At 40.5% G+C, this 7,079-nt stretch overlaps 1 pseudogene across 1 annotated transcript; it reads right to left on the minus strand.

Annotated features, from left to right (window-relative positions):
• Positions 1–5,965: 5,965 nt before the first annotated feature.
• LOC102181479 lies at positions 5,966–6,786 on the minus strand (annotated as a pseudogene). Its single transcript, XR_001297494.2, has one exon. The product of XR_001297494.2 is annotated as a 60S ribosomal protein L7 pseudogene (transcript).
• Between the last annotated feature and the right edge of the window lie 293 nt (positions 6,787–7,079).

Consider the following 7,079-nt stretch of genomic DNA (forward strand, 5'->3'; position numbering starts at 1 on the left):
ATCCCCTGGAGAAGGAAATGGCAACCCACTCCAGTATTCTTGCCTGGAGAATCCCATGGATGGAGGAACTTGGTGGGCTACAGTCCACGGGTCACAAAGAGTCGGACACGACTGAGTGAATTCACTTTCTGTGTATTCTTGCCACCTCTTCTTCATATCTTTTGCTTCTGTTAGGTCCATACCATTTCTTTCCTTTATTGTGCCCATCTTTGCATGAAATATTCCCTTGGTATCTCTAATTTTCTTGAAGAGATTGCTAGTCTTTCCATTCTATTATTTTCCTCTACATCTTTGCATTGATGACTGAAGAAGGCTTTCTTATCTCTCCTTGCTATTTTTTGGAACTCTGCATTCAAATGGATATATCTTTCCTTTTCTCCTTTGCCTTTCACTTCTCTTATTTTCTCAGCTATTTTTAAGACCTCCTCAGACAATCATTTTCCCTTTTTACATTTCTTTTTCTTGGAAATATTCTTGATCACTGCCTCCTGTACAATGTCACGAACCTCCATCCATAGTTCTTCAGGCACTCTATCAGTCAGATCTAATCCCTTGAATATATTTAACACTTCCACTGTATAATCCTAAGGGATTTGATTTAGGTCATATGTGAATGGTCTAGTGGTTTTCCCTACTTTCTGAAATTTAAGTCTGAGTTTGGCAATAAAGGGTACATGTCCTGAGCCACAGTCAGCTCACAGTCTTGTTATTGCTGACTGTATAGAGCTTTCCCATCTTTGGCTGCAAAGAATATAATCAATCTGATTTCAATATTGACCATTTGGTGATGTCCATGTGTAGAGTCTTCACTTGTGTTGTTAGAAGAGGGTGTTTGCTATGACCAGTCTGTTCTCTTGGCAGTCACCATCTGCAGTGATTTTGGAGTCCCAAAAAATAAAGTCTGACACTGTTTCCACTGTTTCCCCATCTATTTCCCATGAAGTGATGGGACCAGATGCCATGATATTCATTTTCTGAATGTTGAGGTTTAAGCCAACTTTTTCACTCTCCTCTTTCACATTCATCAAGAGGCTTTTTAGTTCCTCTTCACTTTCTGCCATAAGGGTGGTGTCATCTGCATATCTGAGGTTATTGATATTTCTCCTGACAATCTTGATTCCAGCTTGTTTCTTCCAGTCCAGCGTTTCTCGTGATGTACTCTTCATATAAGTTAAATAAGCAGGGTGACAATATACAGCCTTGATGTACTCCTTTTCCTATTTGGAACCAGTCTGTTGTTCCATGTCCAGTTCTAACTGTTGCTTCCTGACCTGCGTACAGATTTCTCAAGAGACAGGTCAGGTGGTCTGGTATTCCCATCTTTTTCAGAATTTTCCACAGTTTATTGTGATCCACACAGTCAAAGGCTTTGGCATAGTCAATAAAACAGAAATAGATATTTTTCTCTGTAGTTGACATCTAATCTTACTGCATTGTGATCAGAAAAGGTGCTTGAAATGATTTCATTTTTTTTTTATTTACCAAGGGTAGATTTATGGCCCAGGATGTGATCTATCCTAGAGAATGTTTCCTGTGCACTTGAGAAAAAGGTGAAATTCATTGTTTTGGGGTGAAATGTCCTATAGATATCAATTAGGTCTAACAGGTCCATTTTATCATTTAAAGATTGTTTCTCCTTGCTAATTTTCTGTTTGGTTGATCTATCCATAGGTGTGAGTAGGGTATTAAAGTCTCACACTATTATTTTGTTACTGTTAATTCCCCCTTTCATACTTGTTAGCATTTGCCTTATGTATTAAGATGCTCCTATGTTGGGTGCATATTTATTTATAATTGTTATATCTTCTGCTTGGATTGATCCTTTGATCATTATGTATTGTCCTTTGTCTATTTTCATGGCCTTTATTTCAAAGTCTATTTTATCTGATATGAGTATTGCTACTCCTGCTTTCTTTTGGTCTCCATTTGCATGAAATATCTTTTTCCAGCCCTTCACTTTCAGTCTGTATGTGGCCCTTGGTTTCAGGTGGGTCTCTGGTAGACAGCATATATAGGAGTCTTGTTTTTGTATCCATTCAGCCAAACTTTGTCTTTTGGATGGTGCATTCAACCCATTTTTATTTAAGGTAATTACTGATAAGTATGATCCTGTTGCCATTTACTTTGTTTTTTTGGGTTCAAGTTTATAAACCTTTCTGTGTTTCCTGTCTAGAGAAGATTCTTTAGCATTTGTTAAAGGCTGATTGGTGGTGCTGAATTCCCTCAGCTTTTGCTTGTCTGTAAAGTGTTTGATTTCTCCTTCATATTTAAGGGAGATCCTTGCTTGGTATAGTAATCTGGGTTGTAGGTTTTTCTATTTCATCAACTAAGTATGTCCACCATTCTCTTCTGGCCTGAAGAGTTCCTATTGAAAGATCAGCTGTTATCCTTATGGGAATCCCCTTGTGTGTTATTTGTTGTTTTTCCCTTGCTGCTTTTAATATTTGTTCTTTGTGTTTGATCTTTGTTAATTTGATTACTGGTTCCAAATAGGAAAAGGAGTACGTCAAGGCTGTATATTGTCACCCTGTTGATTTAACTTATATGCAGAGTACATCATGAGAAATGCTGGGCTGGAGGAAGCACAAGCTGGAATCAAGATTGCCAGGAAAAATATCAATAACCTCAGATATGCAGATGACGCCACCCTTATGGCAGAAAGTGAAGAAGAACTAGAGAGCCTCTTGATGAAAGTGAAAGAGGAGAGAGAAAAGTTGGCTTAAAGCTCAACATTCAGAAAGCTTAAGATCATGGCATCTGGTCCCATCACTTCATGGCAAATAGATGGGGAAACAGCAAAAACAGTGTCAGACTTTATTTTTGGGGGCTCCAAAATCACTGCAGATTGTGATTATAGCCATGAAATTAAGACATGGTTACTCCTTGGAAGGAAAGTTATGACCAACCTAGATAGCATATTGAAAAGCTGAGACATTACTTTGTCGACAAAGGTCCATCTAGTCAAGGCTATGGTTTTTTCCAGTGGTCATGTATGGATGTGAGAGTTGGACTATAAAGAAAGCTGAGCACTGAAGAATCGATGCTTTTGAACTGTGGTATTGGAGAAGACTATTGAGAGTCTCTTGGACTGTAAGGAGATCCAACCAGTCCATCCTAAAGGAGATCAGTCCTGGTTGTTCATTGGAAGGACTGATGTTGAAGCTGAAACTCCAATAGTTTGGCCACCTGATGTGAAGAGCTGACTCATTGGAAAAGACCCTATTGCTGGGAAAGACTGAGGGCAGGAGGACAAGGGGACAACAGAGGATGAGATGGTTGGGTGGCATCACCGAGTCAATGGACATGGGTTTGGGTGGACTCTGAGAGTTGGTGATGGCCAGGCCTGGTGTGCTGCAGTTCGTAGGGTCACAAAGAGTCAGACATGACTGAATGACTGAACTGAGTAGGTTAGAAACATGAGAATTGAAAGAATAATAAAGAACTTAAATTTAAAAATTAAAATGTGATAATAGTAAGAAGCTGAAGTTGAATGGTTCTATGAAGCCCTACAAGATCTTTTAGAACTAACACCAAGAAAGTTGTCTTTTTCATCACAGGGGACTGGAATGCAAAAGTAGGAAGTCAAGAAACACCTGGGATAACAGGCAAATTTGGCCTTGGAGTATGGAATGAAGCAGGGTAAAGGCTAATAGAGTTTTGCCAAGAGAACACACTGGTCATAGCAAACACCCTCTTCCAACAACAGAAGAGAAGACTCTACACATGGACATCACCAGATGGTCAACACTGAAATCAGACTGATTATATTCTTTGCAGCCAAAGATGGAAAAGCTCTATACAGTCAGGAAAAACAAGACCAGGTGCTGACTGTGGCTCAGATCACGAACTCCTTATTGCCAAATTCAGACTTAAATTGAAGAAAGTAGGGAAAACCACTAGACCATTCAGGTATGACCTAAATCAAATCCCTTATGAATATACAGTGGAAGTGAGAAATAGATTTAAGGGCCTAGATCTGATAGAGTGCCTGATGAACTATGGACGGAGGTTCATGACATGGTACGGGAGACAGGGATCGAGACCATCCCCACGGAAAAGAAATGCAAAAAAACAAAATGGCTGTCTGGGGAGGCCTTACAAATAGCTGTGAAAAGAAGAGAGGTGAAAAGCAAAGGAGAAAAGGAAAGATATAAGCATCTGAATGCAGAGTTCCAAAGAATAGCAAGGAGAGATAAGAAAACCTTCCTCAGTGATCAATGCAAAGAAATAGAGGAAAACAACAGAATGGGAAAGACTAGAGATCTCTTCCAGAAAATTAGAGATACCAAGGGAACATTTCATGCAAAGATGGGCTCAATAAAGGACAGAAATGGTGTGGACCTAACAGAAACAGAAGATATGAAGAAGAGGTGGCAAGAATACACAGAAGAACTGTACAAAAAAGATCTTCACGACCCAGATAATCACGATGGTGTGATCACTCACCTAGAGCCAGACATCCTGGAATGTGAAGTCAAGTAGGCCTTGGAAAGCATCACTACGAACAAAGCTAGTGGAGGTGATGGAATTCCTGTTGAGCTGTTTCAAATCCTAAAAGATGATGCTGTGAAAGTGCTCCACTCAATATGCCAGCAAATTTGCAAAACTCAGCAGTGGCCACAGGACTGGAAAAGGTCAGTTTTCATTCCAATCCCAAAGAAAGACAATGCCAAAGAATGCTCAAACTACTGCACAATTTCACTCATCTCACACACTAGGAAAGTAATGCTCAAAATTCTCCAAGCCAGAGTTCAGCAGTATGTGAACTGTGAACTTCCAGATTTCAAGCTTATTTTAGAAAAGGCAGAGGAGCCAGAGATCAAATTGCCAACATCTGCTGGATCATCAAAAAAGCAGGAGAGTTCCAGAAAAACATCTCTTTCTGCTTTATTGACTATGCCAAAGCCTTTGACTATGTGGATCACAATAAACTGGAAAATTCTGAAAGAGATGGGAACAATAGACCACCTGATCTGCCTCTTGAGAAACCTATCTGCAGGAAAGGAAGCAACAGTTAGAAGTGGACATGGAACTACAGACTGGTTCCAAATAGGAAAAGGAGTACATCAAGGCTATATATTGTCACCCTGTTTATTTAACTTATATTCAGAATACATCATGAGAAATGCTGGGCTGGAAGAAGCACAAGCTGGAATCAAGATTGCCGAGAGAAATATCAATAACCTCAGATATGCAGATGACACGACCCTTATGGTAGAAAGTGAAGAGGAACTATAAAGCCTCTTGATGAATGTGAAAGAGGAGAGTGGAAAAGTTGGCTTAAAGCTCAACATTCAGAAAATGAAGATCATGGCATCTGGTCCCATCACTTCATGGGAAATAGATGGGGAAACAGTGGAAACAGGGTCAGACTCTATTTTTTTGGGCTCCAAAATCACTGTAGATGATGATTGCCCCCATGAAATTAAAAGACGCTTACTCCTTTAAGGAAAGTTATGACCAACCTAGACAGCATATTCAAAAGCAGAGATATTACTTTGCCAACAAAGGTCCATCTCATCAAGGCTATGGCTTTTCCAGTAGTCATGTATGGATGTGAGAGATGGACTGTGAAGAAAGCTGAGCACTGAAGAATTGATGCTTTTGAACTGTGGTGTTGGAGAAGACTCTTGAGAGTCCCTTGGACTGCATGGAGATCCAACCAGTCCATTCTATTTTTTTTTTTTAATTTCTGCAACATTTTTAAGCTGTAAACTGAACTTTTCATCATGCACAAAGGCCTATGAAATAGGCTTTCTTAGATTAGACCCAGTTTGGCCAACTGAAAATGGAAAATCAGGATGTTTTTTGTACAGGAAAATCTTCAATAAACACAAGGAATGTTTTTCACAAGACACAGGCTGGACCCTAAGTTTTGCATCCAAGAGGCCAGGCTGTTGATTTGACTTAATCTTGTCACACCAAGATTTGCAAAGGAAAGATAAAAGTCAACCAAGACAGTACATTTCAATTTGTTTCAATTGTTTATTAACCAGAACGCAAAAATAATCCTGGTAGTTACCTTAGTTCATCCTTCTAATAAGCCTGTTGATCTGGTCTTCCCTGTTGCCAGCATCTCCACCTTCTACAAAATGGGTGGTCTTTTTCTTCATTCCACCTCGTGGAGAAGACAATTTAAAGGGCCACAGGGAGTTGTTTGCTTCTTTGAAACGTTTTCCAACGGTATAGATCTCATGAATCAGATCCTCCATGCAGATGATTCCATATTTCCCAAGAGATCGAGCAATCAATGCATTGTCTGTCAGGGCAATTCGCTTTTTGTTGATTTTGCCATAACCACGCTTGTAGATCAATTCATTTACAGACTTCAGATTTGGGTACCCCCATGCAATGTATGGCTCCACAATTCTCAGCATATTAATTGATGCCTTGTTGAGCTTCACAAAGGTGCCGTTGAAGATCTGGCGGAGGCGAAGGAGCTGCAGCACCTTTCGAACCTTTGGGCTCACACCATTGATACCTCTGATCCTGATGACAAACGCCAATTTGGGTTCCGCGGGTACATAGAAGTTGCCGGCTTTTCGTGCCATCCTAGCCATTCGAATTTCAGTTCTGTACATCTGCCTGTATTCCTTGTGGTAATGCTTAGCTTTTTCATAGATAAGCTTCCTCCTTGCCTTTCGAAGCATCTTTTGGGCAAACTTCTTTCTCAGTCGCTTGATCTTAAGCTCTGCGAAATTCTTCCGCTTTTTCTTAAGGGTTTCTGGCACAGCAGGAACCTTCTTTTTCTTCTCTTCTGCAACCTCCATGGTTCCAGCCTGGAAAGAGCCAACCAGTCCATTCTAAAGGAGATCAGTCCTGGGTGTTCTTTGGAAGGAATGATGCTAAAGCTGAAACTCTAGTACTTTGTTCACCTCATGCGAAGAACTGACTCATTGGAAAAGACTCTGATGCTAGGAGGGATTGGGGGCAGGAGGAGAAGGGGATGACAGAGGATGAGATGGCTGGATGGCATCACAACTCCATGGATGTGAGTTTGAGTGAACTCCGGGAGTTTGTGATGGACAGGGAAGCCTGGCCTGCTGCAGTTCATGGGGTGGCAAAAAGTCGGACATGAC

This window comes from Capra hircus (genome assembly GCF_001704415.2).
Source record: "Capra hircus breed San Clemente chromosome X unlocalized genomic scaffold, ASM170441v1, whole genome shotgun sequence".
NCBI classification, from domain to species: domain Eukaryota; kingdom Metazoa; phylum Chordata; class Mammalia; order Artiodactyla; family Bovidae; genus Capra; species Capra hircus.